Here is a 20164-nt window from a genome sequence, read left to right as displayed (position 1 = left end):
AAGGCCTTCAAATGACTTCTGGTGCTGTCCTACCATGACCATACAACATTTTTGTGTGTTAGCTCTCTTAAAGTTGCTGTCAACTCACTGACGTCTGGTATAAACTTGCCTAAATAGTTGACCATACCTAGAAAGCATTGTAGAGCTTGTACACTATCTGGTGCTGACATCTCAGTAATAGCTGCTTGCTTGGTCTGGTCTGGTCTCAAGCCTGTACTTGTGAAGAAATGTCTACATATGCAACTTCTGGAAGTCTGAATTTGCACTTCAGAGGATTGAGTTTCAAGTCTACTTCACGTGCTCTATCTAGAACGTTTTTGAGGTTTCTATCATGCTCTGCTTCACCATTGCCTCCAACCAATAAATCATCTACTATTTTGGCACAAGAATAACCTGAAAAAATTTGCTCAGTTGCAAGCTGAAAGACTTCACTTGCAGAATTTGTCCCAAATGGCATTCTTATGAATCTGTATCTGCCAAACGGAGTACCAAAAGTAGTTAGAAATGAGGATTTGTGCTCAAGCATCACTTGCCAAAATTAACTCCTACTTTGAACATAATAAAAGAGTCTTCTTGGGTTCTGTTCAAACAGCTTCATTCTATGCAAACACATCACTATAAAGGTTTACTGACTTTAACATAAGTAACTTATATACAAACTAACAACTGCAATCATGCATGCTCTCACTGTGGCTGCTCTTACAAAATGGCACTGGGAAGTGCACGTGTCTGGAATTTATATGTGCACATAGTCTTGACATGTTCCTTAAAGGTACAGCACACTTCACTTGGAATCTGATCTACAAAGGTGTTCCCATTATACAACCGCAACAGTTTTTTACATGCTGCTAACTTTCTTAGACAGCAACCATTTTGGATTCTCCAAAATATATATATATATATATATATATATATATATATAGGAAATCATGCTTTACCAGTATAACATACATTTTCTCTCAATCATTATACCTGTGACAACTGGGCATCAGTATAGGGTTTGAGTCCTGCTGGTGACACCAAACACCTCTGGCAGCAAATATATAATATGAACAAGGGAATGGTCTTGTGATCTACACTACTACAGGCCAAATAATATATACATGACGATTTGCCTTAAAGACATATGGCAAATGTGCACTACTGCCCTGGGTAATAGCCAACACCTACACACCCAAATAAGCTTTACACAGTACAGCCACAGAACTGAGTTATAATTTCTGGCTATGCAGGATTTTACTACCTTACACTGAGGGCAGTGCCTTTAAGTGCAACCTTACAACCAATAATTTAAACCTGTACAAAATTGTTTGTAGATATATATATATATATATATATATATATATATATATATATATATATATATATACACACACACACACATACACACACACACACACACACACAATATTCCCCAGAAAGAGAGAAATTATAAATTTTCAACTAACTCTTTCAATGGGACATTTTAAGCATAGTTATGCTTCCCATTTGTCACCCAGCTGATGTTGCTTGTTTGCTTGAAGAAAAGGGCAAGTTGATAGAACATTTCTGGACTATGTGAAATATTAGAGTGGGTGTAGTGTGTCAACTTTGCTTATGGAAAATGAGTTCCCTGAGTTGGGTGAAGTTACTGATTATGGTGTAGATTATAACATTAAAGTACTGGCTGGAAGAGGGTAGGGATGAGCTCTCTTTATTACCCGTGTATTATATTATATTATATTATATTATATTATATTATATTATATTATATTATATTATAACTTAGACATGATTCATTAACAAAAATCTATACTATATAAAATTGACAATTTTGGACTGAGAAATAAGTTTGCTGATATAAAGAATGTTGCTGTTGAAATATTGAAGGTGTTAAAGTTACTTTGTAGTTACTTTGTTGATGTTTTATGACAGAATAAACAGATGATGATTAGGACAGGTGGGGGGCATAGGTTCACCTCATTGTTGTGCTGTCTTAAGATAACTGGTCAGACAATGATTGTCAATAAACTGGCAATGGGAGGTTTGATGATTTGAGCATGGACTCTCTCGATACCTGTGACCTTCCTAAGTTGCACATTGAAAGCTAAGCAGTTAGGTATGGATATTTTGCTGTATTTTCTTATTCGAATATGAAGCTGTTGCATGTAATACTTAAGTAAGGTTGATAATAACATAATGGGAAAGCAAGTTTGCCATAATGGCAGCTATTAGAAATATTTTACTTGTCTTATGATATTAATTTGTGGGAACTTTCAGTTTTAATGTGGCTGGATTGCAGATCATGTTTTGGTATTATGACAGTTTGCTTGGAAAGAGATAACGTTGATTTTGTTTAAAAAAATGCAGTGGCCAGGGAAACTATTTTCCAGAATTAAAGATGATGCTGAAGGGTGCCTCCTTCCTGGAACAGTTTTCTGTCTGGCTGTCATCTGTCTATCAAGTAAACAGTCCTGCTTAATGAGTCTATCAGAGAGTCGCCTTTTTCTAGTAGACAAGCCATGAAAAAGCAAAATATGTGGCTAGAGACATTTCAAAAATGCTCACTTCTTTACTGTGTAATGGGTACGTCTGACTTTGTCCATGGAAGTTCAGGTACCACATTAATGTAGTATTGTTTTATGCTTATCTGAGGAGTTTCTTAATGCAAAATCTCTACATTGTTTTAGTATTAGGAAATTTGCTCTCATTTCTTTGAGGATGCTGTGCAGACAGTATTCCTGAGGAGACCAAAAGTTTTGACTTTAGAGACAGTGGGTGTTTTTCATATGCATAGTCTGAAGTATCTGTCATCAGGAAGTACTGTTGCGTTGGATGAAGCATCTGCAGAGAGTACCTTCTAGGATACTAAAAAGGACAGACAGAGCTCTAGTAAGGCCTCTTATGCAATCACCTAATAGATTCTTGAGGGAGGGGACTGGTCCTACAAGACTGGAGACAGGCCACAGTTGTGCTTGTACTCGGTGGTTGCTGAAGTAGTGCTTCAGAAATCTATAAACAGAGTATCCTGACATCTACAGTGTGCAAAATAATGTAAATGATAACAAAACAATGTTAACCAGATTCCTAGAAATAAACAACCAGCAGGATAAGATAAAAATCCAAGGCAGACTTATGAACAAGACAGCTTGTCAATCTAATCTGATTATTTTGTGAATGGGTTACAAAACAGGTAGAAAGAGGCATCTCAACTGATGTGAATTACCTGAATTGTAATAAGGTCTTTGTGCCAGATCAGACACTATTAAGGAAACTAAGGGGTACAAGGGTAAAAGAAAATCTACACATTGACAGAAGACAGCAAGCAGAAAGTAGTGGTGATTGTAGTCAGAGATGAAGTTTCAGAGTAAAGAAAGATAATTAGTGACATACAATGGGGGGAGGGGTCACTTCTGATGCCAGCTATATTCAGTGGGTATGCAAAGCGTAAGGAGAGCACATTTCTATTAATTTCTATTTGCTTGCCCTTTCTCCACCTATCTTATTCTCTCCTGAGTGCTCCATGAATTTCCAGGAATGTTCCAGAGAAACTGCCTTCCTACACACACTGTTGCATGATCTGAGAGTATGTATATTTAAGTTCAGGTGTATGGAGGGTGCTCCCCCCACATGGGGGTGCAGGAGACCTTCCCCTCATGCAAAATAAAATTTGTTTGAAGTTCACTGAAAGTGCTTTTGGCAAAATATTTTTGCTGAGATAATATTCGGTGAAAGTGGTGTTGATCTACCAACTTCAATCTGGATTCCCAAAGTACATAGCACAGCTCCAAAATTCTCTTTTTGTTACAGACAAACTGCAAGCAAAAAGACAGCACCAAAAAGAGTAACCATAAATGGAATAATCAATCAGAAATCTGAAATACAAAGTGCTGATGCAGTTTTTGCTTTCTACATTATCAGTAATATGAATGGCATTTTTGCATTTTAATAGCTAGTGTTGCCACTTAGATGTATTGGTCATTATATTCTCACATCATAAAAGTTTAACATAGTTGATCTGTAACTTTGTAGTATACATCTATCTTTATGTAATGTTCTTTTCACTGATGTGTATGATGTTATACTTGCTGTATATACCCCTGTTGTCTGAATGCATATTAATAGGACACCTGCCCATCCCCAAACACTACTTCCTTCCTAGGAATCTCCACTCACAGAACAAATATCGCCTGACCAGGACCAAGTCTTATAACAGTGCAGGTGACTCACTTTACTCAGCTTATGTTGCTAAGCAGTGTAACTCCATTCCATCCACCCTAAAACAAGACAGCATTGCCACACATTTCAAACGCAACCTAAAACAACACCTAACTTCCTCATGGCTACACTCATGCTTCCATCCTGACTAAACCTACCTTCTTAAGTGTTTCTCTTCATTGTCAGTCTATCAATCACCCAGACTCTTTCACCTTTCTTATCCATGTCTCTTTCTCTTTCATCCCCACCACTGCTCCTTCAACTAACCCATATCCTTAATCCTGTCCTACTAAAAAAAAACCCTTACCCACCTTATCATCTTACCTATCTACTGTCATCTTTACAGCTACACTATCAGAATGTATTACTGTTAATATATATGCACTGGACTTATATGTGTTATCATTGCTCTTGCATCTCCAGCTATTACATGTTAACATGTCTTTGACTTATATAAAATAATATAACATATAAAGTATATGATGAATGTCTTCATGTTTGCCTCAATGCTACCTGCAAAGTAATGCATAATTTTTCTTATTGTTCATTCTAAATACATATTTTATGTGGAGCTTTTCTCCCAGGGCCTCTGCTTAAAATAGGACTTGTGTCCAGTCTTACTTTTCCAGTAAACAAAAAACAATAAATAAATACATAAATAGATAAATATAACAAGTCCCAGATAAATATAGCCCAAATTGTAAAATGTACAGATTATATTAATTGTAGTCTACATTTCTGCATTAAAAGTCATGGACCCCTACCCCCTCACCCCTGTTGTAATATAATTCAGTTCTGATATTCGACTTGCTTCTTAGTAGAAATGGAAATATGTTTTTATTTTCTCATTTAGAATATATTTGTAGTGGGGTTGTAAAAATGCTAAAATGAGTAAATATGTTAATGCACATTTCTTTTTAGTTATATATTGTAAAGCGTAGAAGATGTTGTATGAGGCATTGTGAACTAAGACCATTTACAATAATACTTTTTATCTAAAATGTGCTTTCTCTGTTATTGCTATAGTCTGCTGCTCTTTCTGAAATTGAAAAGATTAGTGCAGTGCTGTCAGTATATGTACTGTGTCAAATTAACCATAACTTATCAAGTAGCCAGAAGCAGGGCCAGGAGCTTTGTTTCTCAAGTGAAAACTTTAAGCACTTTCAAACTTTCTGGTTAAGTTCCATGTGTCATAGATGCTGGTTCAGTCATTAGACACAATCCATATACTGATAACTAAATTCACAGCTGGTCTTACTTAGCATATCTATCACTGCACAAAACTTCCTAAATTGTGAAGTTTGTCTCTAACAGCAAAGCTATTTTATTTTCATAAAATGATCTATCACAAACCTGTGTACAAGCAATACCCCATCCAAGCAGCCTGTTGTATTGTTACACACATGGTCATCACCAGCACATATGCTCCATAGCATGCATACCACCCTTAGAGTCAAACATAAATTAGTTATAGGCCAAGCAAGTGGATTGTTCTGGCTATTTACAACAGAATTTAAATCCTTTCTTCTGCTCTGAAAAGAGCACTCAAAATACCCTAGCTGTGGAGTCAGTTAGTGCAAGGATTTAATATCTTCCATGGTCCTTTGGTCTCATCATCTTAAAATGAGCTAATTAATTTGATACTAATATACTCCTTTTATTTTAGCCTATATATAGCTCTTCCTCCTCATTTTCTTGATATTTCAGCTGCCCACCTCATTTTATCCTTTATTATCCTGGTGTACTTAACTAGTCATCCTCTATAACTCTAGCAGCTTCATATTTTCTTTGCAGAGGTTATCTCTGTTTTACAGCACACTGGGTTTGAATCCTTCACTTTCCCCTGATACACAATGTGACAACCCACCACTGGACTAGTAATCAAGGAGCCTCAATCCTCACCACTGGCAACAGTGGGGGATGTACACTGGGAGGATGACAAGTACACACCCAGTATTTTCATGTGGCGCTCTCTGCATCAAGTGCAATTTCCCTTAAGAGCACATACAGACAACAGTCAGTCCGGGGCTGGTTTCTCCCTCTTTCTCCAAATCTCTAATAAGACTCACCACTGGCACAGCTATAGAGTTGAGATCACAGCTGAGTGGCCAAATCAAGACCTCTAGCACCCTCTCTGTCCAACTAGTGTTTCGTGCCCCTGCCCTAGTAGCTGACACACACACTCTTTGAGGTTTGATTTACACACACACGCACACACACACACACACACACACACACACACACACACACACACACACACACACACACACACACACACACATATATACTCATGGGAAAGGCTGGCACAGGTTTATGAGCTATGCCCCGTTTTGTCCAGACTATACGGTAGTTATCATTGCCACCAGCCAACTCTTATCAGCTGCTTTAAGGCCCTTAACAAAGGGTGTCCAATCTTACTGGCAATGTTACTATTAATAAAAATGGTAGTTTGACCAAGAGCAAGGGTATTAGAAGTGGCCCACAATGTCACCAAATAAATATGCAAGTACTCTCAGAACTTAAATATCTCTACACAGATCAGCCACAATGAAAGGTTTAAATATATTTAATAATGAATAATAAAATACTATATATATATATATATATATATATATATATATATAGATAGATAGTTAGATAGTCACAGTGACATTAGAGTTCAAAACCATAGGAAATATTTAAAACAACATTGCAGGACAGTCTCAAACAAATAAAGAAAAATATCTAAACTAAGCTTAGCTATTTTCCTGACTGTATCTAAGAGAGTTACTATACCCTAGTTAACTTACTTAAGAGCAAGGTAGATGTGGTAAATGGATCTTCTAGCTGATGTTGTCTCAAGAGAGAATACAGAATGCTATGTCCCTCTAAGAGAGTTCTCAAATTAATATCTTAAATATTACTGCTGGTATAGCTTGCAGAATGACATAATTTCTGGTTGTCTGACTCTATTCCTGGTGAAACCCCCACTGCTGGAAGCTAGCAGTACCATCTACCTGTGAAAATACATTGACCTCAAATATTTGGCAGATGCTGGAAGTCATAAAATAATCCGCATTCCTTCACATTTCAAAATTAGTAATTACTTTACACTAAAAAAATACAGAAAGTTCCCTAGTTTTAGACATTGTGTCTCCTTGCTGCATTGAAACTGAAAGATAACATCTATTTATGACCTAGCCGTAATGTAATTTAATTTCAGTTATTTTTCTGAAGTTTTGATGGATTGAAGTTAACCTCCTGTGTTCCAGTTTCCACTGTTAAAATGTATACATTTAAACAGTTACAATAGTGCATGTACATTTCTGTTCTATTCTACTTAGGCATGCTGTGGTTACATTTTAAGCACAAGCACTTTATAAAATACCATTTCAACACACATCTGTGCAAACCTAGTTTGATATACATGTGATATACAGTTCTAATACATTTGTAACAGAAGCATCTTACACAAATCATTTTGATATTCACCAATGACATATAATTATTTAGAAAATTCCAGCTAGCTGGGCTGACAGTGTCTCCCTTTGTCACACACAGCATGCTTCTAAACAAATCACTTTACCAAACTTTGCTCCTAAGATGCCCTTGGTGGAAGGTACTTGTGCCTAGTAGGCTTACCACATATACATATACCTGGGACAGCACCATGGCATGTCTTTCTGCATCCCTTTTCCCTGCCTTTCTGTATGCTGACAAATCAGTTTATGTTTGCCTTATTTTAATTTAGGTCATAAATGTTTGCTTGCATACCTGTCTTCTCATTTGTTTATGAAGTATCTCCTGATATTGCATGCATATATCGCAGATACAGATTCACCCTAAAACTTTACTTCCATATGTTTGATTTGGTAGCCCATACTGTAGGGTTATATGAGGGATTTCCGCTCTATCCTATAACTGCCCATTTTTCTTAGTAACTTCATAAAATGAAAGCTGTAGATGATGATTACTTAAATGTTGTCTTAATTTTCATTTTCTTTCAGATGCTGGTTCTAGTCATGTAATTTTACAATGGTTCTTCCCTCCTGTATGGACTATCTCTATAATTCTCCTGCATATGGTTTTTATTTTGTCACTCATACTATTTTCATAACTTTTTCCATATTACAGAATTTTGACCACGCATCTGCTAATGTTTTAGTGAATTAAGTTTTTATCTTCTGGTGTACCATTTATATTGTATTTTCCATATATTATTAGAACCTTGTATGTCACATCTATTGAATTGTTGCTGACTGAGCTTTTCTACCTTAGCCTCCACTGTAAATGAACTCATCCCACTTGGGCTAACATGGTTATCAAACTATATAAATGAATAAATAATGTAGGACATCGACATGCCACTCCACTTTTCCTCTTAATATGTATGTCACAGTCTGTGATGAGTTGGCAAAATCTGTGGCAAGTAATCAAACCTGAAATTTTAGGCAGGAGCTTTCTGCTGTTTGTGTTATTACAGGTCAGTATTACTAATTGTGAATGTTTAAAAGAAAAGAAAATTATCAATAAGCAGCATATAAAAACTGCCATCTACTAATAGCATGAAGGAGTTTGTAGAACTGGAGCGTGTGATGTACATCATAATGTGTGACAGCTGAGTTGTATGTCACAGGGTCTTGATGACAGTGAGTCTACACAGAGAGCTAATTTTTATAGAGATTTATGAACATTTTCTTAATACCTCAAGCAATACTGGCTGTCATTTTGTGTTTCTAAGGGAAACTTCACACTACACTTATGAATAAGGTCACACACACACACACACACACACACACACACACAAATATAGATATGCACCCCTCACACACACACACACACACACACACACACACACACACACACACACACACACACACACACGTACCCACACATGTACCCCCCCCCCACACACACACACACACACACACAGAAAGCCTACTGCGTAGGCACTGTTAGAATCACAGAAACTATATGATTACAAGAGTTTTTACAGGGTTTGGGGTACAAGCTAAATAAAAGTCAATTAGCCACATCTGTTTACTAAACCAATAAAAAGATAATCATATAATTTTGCAATTAAGCAGACATGAATGGTATCATACAATATTCTCTCACAAATTAATATAGACCTTCTCAAACAAAGACAGGATTTAAATCAAGTCAGTACTGTCAGGACACTAACAAAAAAGGCAAATTTATGTAGCAGTGAATCTGGAAAGAAACCTTATATGAAATGTAATTTTGGAGAGGAACAAATAAAAAAAACTAACTTCTTTAAGTGATGCAAGGACATGATTAGAAGACTTATTTATGGCTGAAAACATGGACTTCTTTCTGCTTCTGCCATTATCTTTCTAAATCTCAAGTTCTCTCTCTCTTCTTTGTGTTTGCTTGGATCATTGTTGATCTCATTAACTTATAACTAACTCCAACTGCGATCACTGATTCTTTTTCATCCCTTACCACTAATTAGCACATTTTATGATTAAAGGCTTGCATAATAAAAATACTTTAAAGACTGTGACTAATTTCTTCTCATCCATTGCCACAAATCAGCATATTTTGCGATTACAAGTACGCATAAAAGCATAAAAAAACAGTAGAAGGAAAACATCCTCTGTTGATGACGTATCTATTAAACGCATGACATTATTTACCAGACTTTTCTCATTGTTAGGACTATCTCCTACAAGTCTGCTTAATAAAATAGCTATAAGTAGATTCAGAAACAGAAGTGGATTGTACTTTTGGTACTGCAAATGAAAGCATTCTGCTAAATTAATAAGGAAGGCAGACAGGAATACTCCCATTAAACTGCAGAGAGTCTGCTGGAGTCAGATGTCAAAGGATGAATCATTTAAGGCTCCCTATTGAAATGTTGGCAGTCAAAATGCAGAGTCGACAACCTGAAAAAAAAGACCAAAAACTAAGGAAAAGAGCAAATCTTGACGATTATTCTTCTACTTTAAACTTTTTTTTTTTTGCAGGGGGCAAGCCCCCCCCCCCCCACCAGACTTATATATACCATCTCCAAGACTGTCATACCTCACAGAAATGGGAATATTCTGAGAAATGGCCATCTCGGACTTAGTGTATGTAATCCTGTTTTTCGGTCATTCGTTCTCTGTGTTTTGGGACTTGCTCCAGCAGACTCTGGCATTTCAAATGGTTACTATTATTTGATTTGTATACATGTATAAAGGTAAAAGTGGTAAAAACTTTCAAAGTATCATTAAAGTAACTTTTAAAAAACAACTTTTGGATTAAATAACATAGGATTAAACATCATTTATGATTTAATCTTGTGGGATGCCTGCAAAGAGAAATCACATTATGGTTTAACATCTTACCCAGGCAATGCAGCAAAAGCTTGTTGGCTGAAGGGTATAAAATTTATAGTAATACTAATGATAAATACTAACTGAAGATATTTAAAAGAAAAAAAATGTTTACAAAGGAATCCCATAAAAATTATGTCCTCTACAGCTGTACTGGCTGCAATGCTAACAAATGGTATTATTTAGAAAATAGAGTTCTTATACATTATACATAGATCTTTTTAAATCACTTATATTACATTAACATTATAGCAATATTAAAACTTAAACTGAATGCAAGAATTATACAAGTGCAGGAGTTTGTTTTTTTTTAAATCACCTTGCAGAAGGGTGATTCAGTCAGGGACTTAGTTGTTTGTGATTGAATTGCACTGTATTTTTAAACTAGGAAGTCCAGGATTGTCCATCTTGTGGCTGTTTGCCTGGTCTCTTTGAGTTGGGAAGCACTCCAAGAGAGCTCAAAGGGTAGTTGTTTATTGGCCAGATGCACAGGAGTCGGTTATCACCTTTTTGTTACTATAAATTAGGCATGTTTGTGCACCTCTGTGCTGATTTCCACAGAACACAGCAATACTTGGCATCCTATCCTGAGAGTTGAAAGCGTTTCTACTGTATCCAGAGCCAACTAGGCTAAGATAAACTACTTTACTTGGTGTTCTGCACTTGCATTTGCTGTTAATTGTGACCGTTACTGTTTGACTCTAAGCATTTAATTAATTTTGTGACAGGGGAAAAAAAATCACTTTTTTTTGCTATCTGTTGGTCTGTTGAACTGTTCATTTTTTTTTAAATTGCCTTGCAGAAGTGCGATGTAGCAAGGGTCTTAGTCATATGTGGTTGAATTGCACTTGAGAGCCCTTTTTGATGTGCCTTTATATTAGGAAGTCCAGGATCATTCACCATATGGAAGAAGGTGTTTGCATAGTCCCTCTGAGTTGGGAAGCACTCTAGGAGATCTCAAAGTATAGCCATTCATTGGCCAGAGGGTACAGTCAGCTTTCAGATTTTTTTTTTGTTTTTTGTAAATTAGGTGTGTATGTGTGGAGCTACTAACTGTGCAATAGCAGTTGGCAGTGCCCTGTACAGAAGCAAATGCTTACACAGTAAAATTTGCCTATAGAACTATTATTAGCACTGTAATCTGTAACACAGTGAGGCAATGTACAGTGTTAAGCTTACAACAATGAGTTTGCACATCAAAACGCAGTAGCACCATATCCTTCCACTATCAAACATCTGCCCTTAACCCTAGAAAACACACCAGGAGACATCTGTTAAACCCAGTACTTAAACCATATTAGACCACTTAATTACAGGTCCAGACAACCTTGATATGCAATTTCCAAATTTCTCAATAGCCAGCCTGGCAGATGTAGACATCTTAAGACAATGTAGCCTTTGTCAGCCTTAGACAACCATTTAACCCCTAAAGAAACTAACACAGTATCAGCGAGATGTACATAAGCAACTTCCTTGAAGGCACAAATCTCACTTACAAACAAGGTTTTTAAGAACACACACACACACACACACACACACACACACACACACACACACACACACACACACACACACACACGATGCATCCTACACACATACTGCTCAAAACACCCATACATCTTATGTTGAGGCACTTAAAAGTAACCTTCCCAAATCTCAAAGATCTCCTAAGCCTACAAAAGGCACAATGTATCTTCATCAGTCTCTGAAGTACACATCAAAAGTGACAAAGAACAACGCACATGAGCCTACACTCAAAGGTCCCCAAGACTGAAGAGCATAAGACAGGGAAGCACTTTACCTAGGACTTTTATCAGAGGAGATTCCTTTGTTTGACATACAAATGGCTAAATCACCAGATTGGACAAGGTGAAGATAACAGTCAGCTGCTTATTAGCCATGATCCGCAATATCATGCACACATTCAAGTCACTGCACCACAGGTACTAATAAGATTCTGTCATAGTCCATGTGGATGTAAATGACCTGAGACAGACCTCACTGGACTATATGAAAAGAGACACTGTCTCATAGGTAGGTGTGAGCCTTGCATTGAGCAGCATTCTATCTTCACCAAGGATGATGAAACAGTATGAACAATAAATGATTGATTTTAACAATTGGCTTTGTGTCTGGTGTCATTTCATGGAGATTTGTTATCTGTCAGCATGGGAGGACATATTTAACAGACCATGTTTCTTTACCAAGAATTGTCTGCACCTGTTTCCCAGGGCTTTCAGATATTGGCTAAAACATTATCCACCCCTTAGAACCTTTTTAGGCAATTCCAAAATGACAAACCTTCCAACATAGCAAAGAAAACTCAAAGCAACCTTAAGTTGTTACTACTCAATGCTAGGAGCATCAACAAGAAACTCCTCACCCTACAACCTCTCCTCACTCTGGAGAATATAGACATCTGTGCTGTCACTGAGACTTGGTTTAAAGCTGCAGAAAGTACTCCGGCAGTGCAAGGATACAGTGCCTTCCACACATGAAGACGAATGACAGCACAGACAGGGTCTAAAGGTGGAGGTGTCTCAATCAAGATCAGCTACAAATATGCCTCCATGTTGGTTAAACAGGATGATGCCCTAGCGTTCATCCATGTGCAAGTCACCATAGATGAAGTCCCATGCCATATCTTAGAAGCTATCTGCTTCAAAATAAAAATCAACTTAGAAAACCCAAATAAACCTGTAATAATTAGAAACTATTCCAAAACAAAGTGCATTTTCCTGAGCTATAGTTTGTCAAAATTCAATAACCCCCAAACACTGAGATAACAGTAACCTATGCAGAATTGTACCTACTAGAAGTAAGCCCATAACAAACATCAAAAACAAACACACTGGTAGAATCCCATCCTTAACAGGGTATAAAACAAAAGGAAAAAAGTCATGGTCAAAATCAGAAAGAACTACTCTCACAAAGACAAAAGCTCACTGGTTAAACTAAACAAGAAACTAAGAGGATTAATTAAGTCCAACAAGGCCTTCTATGAAGTCAGGATAGTGTCTCAGTCTAAGGACAACCATAAGGCCTCCTTCAGCTATGTCTGAATCCTTAAAGATAACACACAGCAGTATACTGAATTGGTGGTTAATGGCACCACTTTCACTGAGCAGAGGGACTTAGCGAATCTGCTGGCTGACAAATTCAGTTCAAACTTCATCTTCTACTCTCCCCTCCTCTGCTACCCCTGTGAAATCCCTTCTAGCATATCACCCCAGCTATCAAGTGGGAGCAGGTCTTGCTGGTGCTTGCCAAGACCTAAAACACTGCCTCAGTGGGCCCCAAAAATATTTTGGGTTACTTTCTAAACATCTTAAAATATGACCTTTCTGGACACTTGAGGCACTTTTCAATTACAGCCTGAAATAGGTTACATGCCAAGTGAATGGAGGACTGCAACAATCATTTCTCTTCACAAGGATGGTCCATCAACTACAGACCAATCAGTCTGACAAGTCTAACATACATAGTCATGGAATTAATTATGGAAAGGATCAACAAAGACACTGGCAACCAACAGACACTGGAACCATCCCAGTTTGGCTTTACCAAGGGAAGGTCTTGTCTAATTAACCTGGTAGAGTTCTCCAAGAGTGTCACCAAGGCAATGGATGAAGAGAAGATGGTGCATACCTGGCTGAGGAATTCAATGTGATTGCCCCACTCAGGTATTGTTGACAAACTCACTGAACTAGGCATAAAGCCATACATTCACAGATAGGACACAAAAAGTCAGGCTTGATTAGACTACCTCCACCAAAAGGCTGGTCACCAGAGGAGTACCTCATGGATACATGCTGGGTCTGCTCCTGCTTGGCATCTACTTCCTGGAAGTCAAAGCTAATTGTCAAGGGCCTCTGGCTCACCAACTTCACTGATGACTGTAAACTGGGAGCTATCATAGATTCCATCCACAAAACAAATATCCTTGCAAGAGGGCCTAACACAGACAAATGACTGGTGCCAAAGTCACAATTTAAAACTTAGTGCCAAAAATTGCATTATAGTGCCCTTTGGGAAAACATTCACACAAGCTAATTACTCCATCAATAAAACACCGTAAGAGTTTATCTGGTAGTTAGAGATCTGCACATGTAGACTGTGAAATGAAATTAAATGAAAGCTTCTTTACTGTGAGCAGTTTAGACTCCATCAAACAACACATAGCCAAAATAGTAAGAGAGTAATTGTATGATGCCTAAATTGTAATGAAGGGTATGGTATCCAGGTCCAAGGAAGTTGTAGTACCACTTTACTTGGTCTTTATCAGACCCATCATTGAGTACAATGCCCCCACTTAGCTTGTACCTGACCAGGCATTTGCAACAGTTGGAACACCCATAGAGGTTCCTTACCAGGAGAATCCAGGGTAATAACGCACTATCCTACACAGGTTACCTTAAGGCCCTATTTCTGCACTCATTCTTCAACAGATTACTGGCAGGCAATCTATGCCTGGCATATGGGAGATCTTCAGATCCAGCCCTGATGGATCGTTTGCACATTTGCAAAATGAACAGTGCTAGAAACACTAGATCCAAATATTTAACCTTTTTGTGTGACATAAATAGAACATGCTGGTGAGATGAACATGTGTCTTAAATGATCCCAGCACTATGGAATAGGCTCCCCATCCATGTGAAGCAGAGTTCATCCTTGACCATATACAAATGTAACCATGCCCAATAAATGGGAAATCATAAATTCACCCCTGGTCTGGGCCTCATGTCTCTAATGGACAGAGGCAGACAGTAAGTAAAATATTACCTAACAAAACCCTCAACAAAGCCCTTAGCCACCTCCAAATTAACATATTCCTTCTGAGATACATGGGAACACAATTGGGTTGGGTTGCATGGCTAGGCTTATGAAGGCCCTGGTGGTTGCTAGCCTAGCATATACCTAGAACCTATGAACAAGAAGTAACACTGTTGAGTACATTTGTTGGGGAGAGACTGTAATTTGTAAATATTCTTAAAGTCCACAGCACAAAAAAATTAATGCCTTGTAGCCGCAGTGGTGAAGTGGTAGCGCTGTTGCCTCACAGCAAGAGGCTGTCCTGTTCGATTCTTGGCTGGGGCACCTTCTGTGTGGAGTCTGCATGTCCTCCCCGCAGTTGAATGGTGTTCGAAAGATATGCGTAGAATGGGCATGCCTTCGTTGAAGTTTGGGCGTCGAGCTGGCACCTCGGCACCGTAAAAATCTACTGCCAATCATTAGCGGACTGGAGTTCTGATGTGGCGACCCCTAACCGGGAGAAGCCAAAAGAAGAACAACCTTGTAATGACTCACAGGTTTAGAATAAATTAACTCTTTAGCTTTCCTTCAACAGCCTAATCATTTTTATACATGGTGGCAGAAACTGGCATGCAACAATAGCTTCTACCAGTGTTTGCTTATGTCAGAATTAAATTATCAGATTGAAAAAAGTGAATGTTGAGAGCCCTTGTGTGGCAGAGGGTTGAAAGTATTGTGAAAAGGCCACTCTAGTGTATTCCCTTCAGAAATGAAATGAAAGCTTTACTGTGAGCAGTTTAGACTCCATTAATAACAGAAATGTAGTACTCATGTTAGAGGTAGTAGTGGAACCATTTTAGGTGAGAACAACATTTAGCTTTTGATTGTTAAGTGGAGACAGAAAAGAGAATATTAAATTTACATGTGAGTAATAGTGACCACTAAGTTTTTATATTTGTTTGCTAAAGACACATTCTCCAAATACCATTTCCTTGTCACTGAGACATTGACCTGCTTGTCAGGTAATGCAAGTAGAGCTTTACCACATAGCAAAGGAATATCTGCTAAACACCTGGGCATGCCCCTGTAACAATCCTACTTGAACACTTCCCTCTCTGCCTCTCTTCTCCTCTGTCCTTTCTTTCTCCTCTTCATATGTCTGTGCTATGTGTATTATATTCTACTTCTCTGATTATTCCTGTATCACTAACAGGACTCCATTTAATACATTGTATCTAGTATCTTAGTTCACTAGATTCTACTTCTCTGATTATTCCTATATCACCAACAGGACTCCATTTAATACATTCTATCTAGTATCTTAGTTCACTATATTCTACTTCTCTGATTATTCCTATATCACTAGCAGGACTCCATTTAATACATTGTATCTAGTATCTTAGTTCACTAGATTCTACTTCTCTGATTATTCCTATATCACTAACATGACTCCATTTAATACATTCTATCTAGTATCTTAGTTCACTATATTCTACTTCTCTGATTATTCCTATATCACTAGCAGGACTCCATTTAATACATTGTATCTAGTATCTTAGTTCACTATATTCTACTTCTCTGATTATTCCTGTATCACTAACAGGACTCCATTTAATACATTGTATCTAGTATCTTAGTTCACTAGATTCTACTTCTCTGATTATTCCTATATCACTAGCAGGACTCCATTTAATACATTCTTTCTAGTATCTTAGTTCACTATATTCTACTTCTCTGATTATTCCTATATCACTAGCAGGACTCCATTTAATACATTGTATCTAGTATCTTAGTTCACTAGATTCTACTTCTCTGATTATTCCTATATCACTAACAGGACTCCATTTAATACATTCTATCTAGTATCTTAGTTCACTATATTCTACTTCTCTGATTATTCCTATATCACTAACAGGACTCCATTTAATACATTCTATCTAGTATCTTAGTTCACTATATTCTACTTCTCTGATTATTCCTATATCACTAGCAGGACTACATTTAATACATTGTATCTAGTATCTTAGTTCACTAGATTCTACTTCTCTGATTATTCCTATATCACTAACAGGACTCCATTTAATACATTCTATCTAGTATCTTAGTTCACTAGATTCTACTTCTCTGATTATTCCTATATCACTAGCAGGACTCAATTTAATAGATTGTATCTAGTATCTTAGTTCACTCCTTAAGTATAAATGTCTCTTGTTTTAATATACTGCTAGGACTTTAACCTGATTTTGAGTGATATAATTGCTCTTCAATGCTTTGTGATAAAATTTTGTATTATGCTTTTTGTTTTAACTATGTATAAGGCAAATCTATATTCCTCCTATATTAATATGCCTAATACTTACTGTTATTTTAACACTTTTTTTACTGGAGCTTTTTTCCTCGGTTCTCTGCTGAAAAGGGGCATCTGGCCAGCCAGACTAACCTGGTTAACAAATGCCAAATAAATAAATATAAACAAATAATACCTCACTACATCAATGATAATGTAACCTCAGACTGGAATATAATAATGGAAGAAAGCAGCCACAGACTCCATGTTGGAGATTTGTCTTCCACACTAAAATTCAAACTTTGTTCAATTCAGATGTCATTGTCTATGCTAATAACTTTGTGGGCCACATCCAGGTCAGTGTTGAAGAATTCATCTTCAGTCAGCTGTCACTGATATTTTAATAGTAGTGCTTACAGTAATCCAAGCCATACCTTCAAACCAATATGAAACCATTTAGATTTAGAGAGGCCTGAACACCCATGGGATACAGCAAATGTCAAGTAAAGAGGCAAGAAGGGGAGATGGAAGAAAAACCGTGACTCAGGAAAAGATAAATAAGTAAACCAGCATGCTTCTTAAATCAGGCAGTAGCAATGATTAGGAATGCAGTAACACAAAAAAGTATAATAATTCACAGAGTGATAGAAACCAAAAAATGTGCCAGTTAAAGTGAGAAGTGTGAGAAGTGAGCAGTACAATCTCAAATGGAGGAAATACACTCAAATCAGTTAACATGGTGGATGACATCTTGTATATATGCATATATTAGAGAAACAAAGTAATAAAAGGAAGACTGTCAAAGTATAATAACTTACAGGGTAGGAGAAAAAAAGAATAACAGGGAAAGTGCAGGCAAAGGATACTGATATATTACTTCTACGTTCTGTAAATTATAACAACTGTATAGCGATGTTGCAGAGTGTGAAGTGATGTCATCTTGTAAAATGCTTCCTCATGCAACTTACAATATTCATTGTGAATTCTCTTCTCTTCCTGTACTCTGCTGGTATTATTTTGAACCAAATTTTAATATTTGAAAATTCTGTTTCTAGATTTGTGTTATGCACACAGGCGGCTATAACTGAAATCAGTCTTCTGAAGCTCAGCACATTACCCTAATTAAGAAATCATAAATAAATAAGTGAAATAAATAAACACATACCTTTTTAATATTTACAGAAGACAAGTAGAAGATGTGCCGTGTCTATTCAATAGAAGCAATCAGAAGATTCTTCCATTACCATCTCTATTTTTCAAGCAAGATTCCTTAAAGAACTCTTAAAAGATAAACAAATGACATCAGGAATATCATTTACAGCAATACTGAAGCAGTATCTCTTGTTAGATGGACCAGGCAAGACACTTGAGAATAGTGGCTAAAAAGAATGAAATAAAAATGAGATGCTTGTCTTGGCTGAGACAATGCAGCAAATGCTCTGTGGCACTTGCCTACCAAGAAGATAAACATACAGGCAAAGAACAACACATTACAGTTTTGATAATCAGGAAATTCTTGATAGGTTTAGAGTTGACAGGAACATTTTACGGGCTTTAGTAAGCATGTATGGCCCACAGGCAGGAACTGAGGAGATACAAGGACTTCCTATCCCTGTGGATACTAAGGTATGTATAGCCCGGACCATACTTGCCATGGGGACCTTCCAGAGACAGACTGTGGACACTTTGGGTATTTTTCAGAATTCTGTCTCAAAGTTACTTTGACAATTCCTCAACATGCTGTTGGTACATGTGGATCAGTATATCTATTTCCGAGTACCACGTTAGGACTGAGCTTGAACCATACATGCCTTTTAGTGGGTGGCACATTTCCCTGAAGTGCTTAGTGTAATATACTGCAGCCAGTGGGGCAGCATCAAGTCCATGGGGGGGGGGAGTGGTACCATAATATGAGGGGCTACAACTTCATCAACTGCTAGGTAGTGGGAGATGCATGGAGAGTGCATCACCAGCATGTCAGATAAGCATTCTAGCACTGCCCATGATTCCCATATCTGGCATACAAGCTCACTCTATCACATCTGACACTGCCCATGATTCCCATATTTGGCACACAATCTCACTCTATCACATCTGGCACTGCCCATGATTTCAATATCTGGCACACAATCACACTCTGTCACATCTGGCAGTGCCCATGATTCCCACATCTGGCGCACATGCTTACTCTATCACATCTGGCACTGCTCATGATTCCCATATCCAGCACACAAGCTTACGCTATCACATCTGGCACTGCCCATGATTCCCATATCTGGCGCACAAGCTCACTCTATCACATCTGGCATTACTCATGATTCCCATATCTGGCTCAGAAGGTCACTCTCTCACATCTGGCACTACCCATGATTCCCATATCTGGCACACAAACTTACTCTGTCACATCTGGCACTCCCCATGATTCCCATATCTGGCACACAAGCTCACTCTATCACATCTTCTTGCATGGTAGAATGCCCCATAGTCATTTTGACGGTAAGTAGAAATTTTAATCTTAGTCATCTAATTAATTTGTATTTGTAAAATGTATTGCATACTACTAAACCACTTTTCCTTTGTCTTGTCCCCCCCCCCCAATTTCTGTTTT

This window comes from Protopterus annectens, chromosome 4.part0, assembly GCF_019279795.1.
Source record: "Protopterus annectens isolate FY-2018-M chromosome 4.part0, PAN1.0, whole genome shotgun sequence".
NCBI classification, from domain to species: domain Eukaryota; kingdom Metazoa; phylum Chordata; order Ceratodontiformes; family Protopteridae; genus Protopterus; species Protopterus annectens.
The sequence above is the reverse complement of the archived record's forward strand: the minus strand, read 5'-3'. Positions refer to the sequence as shown.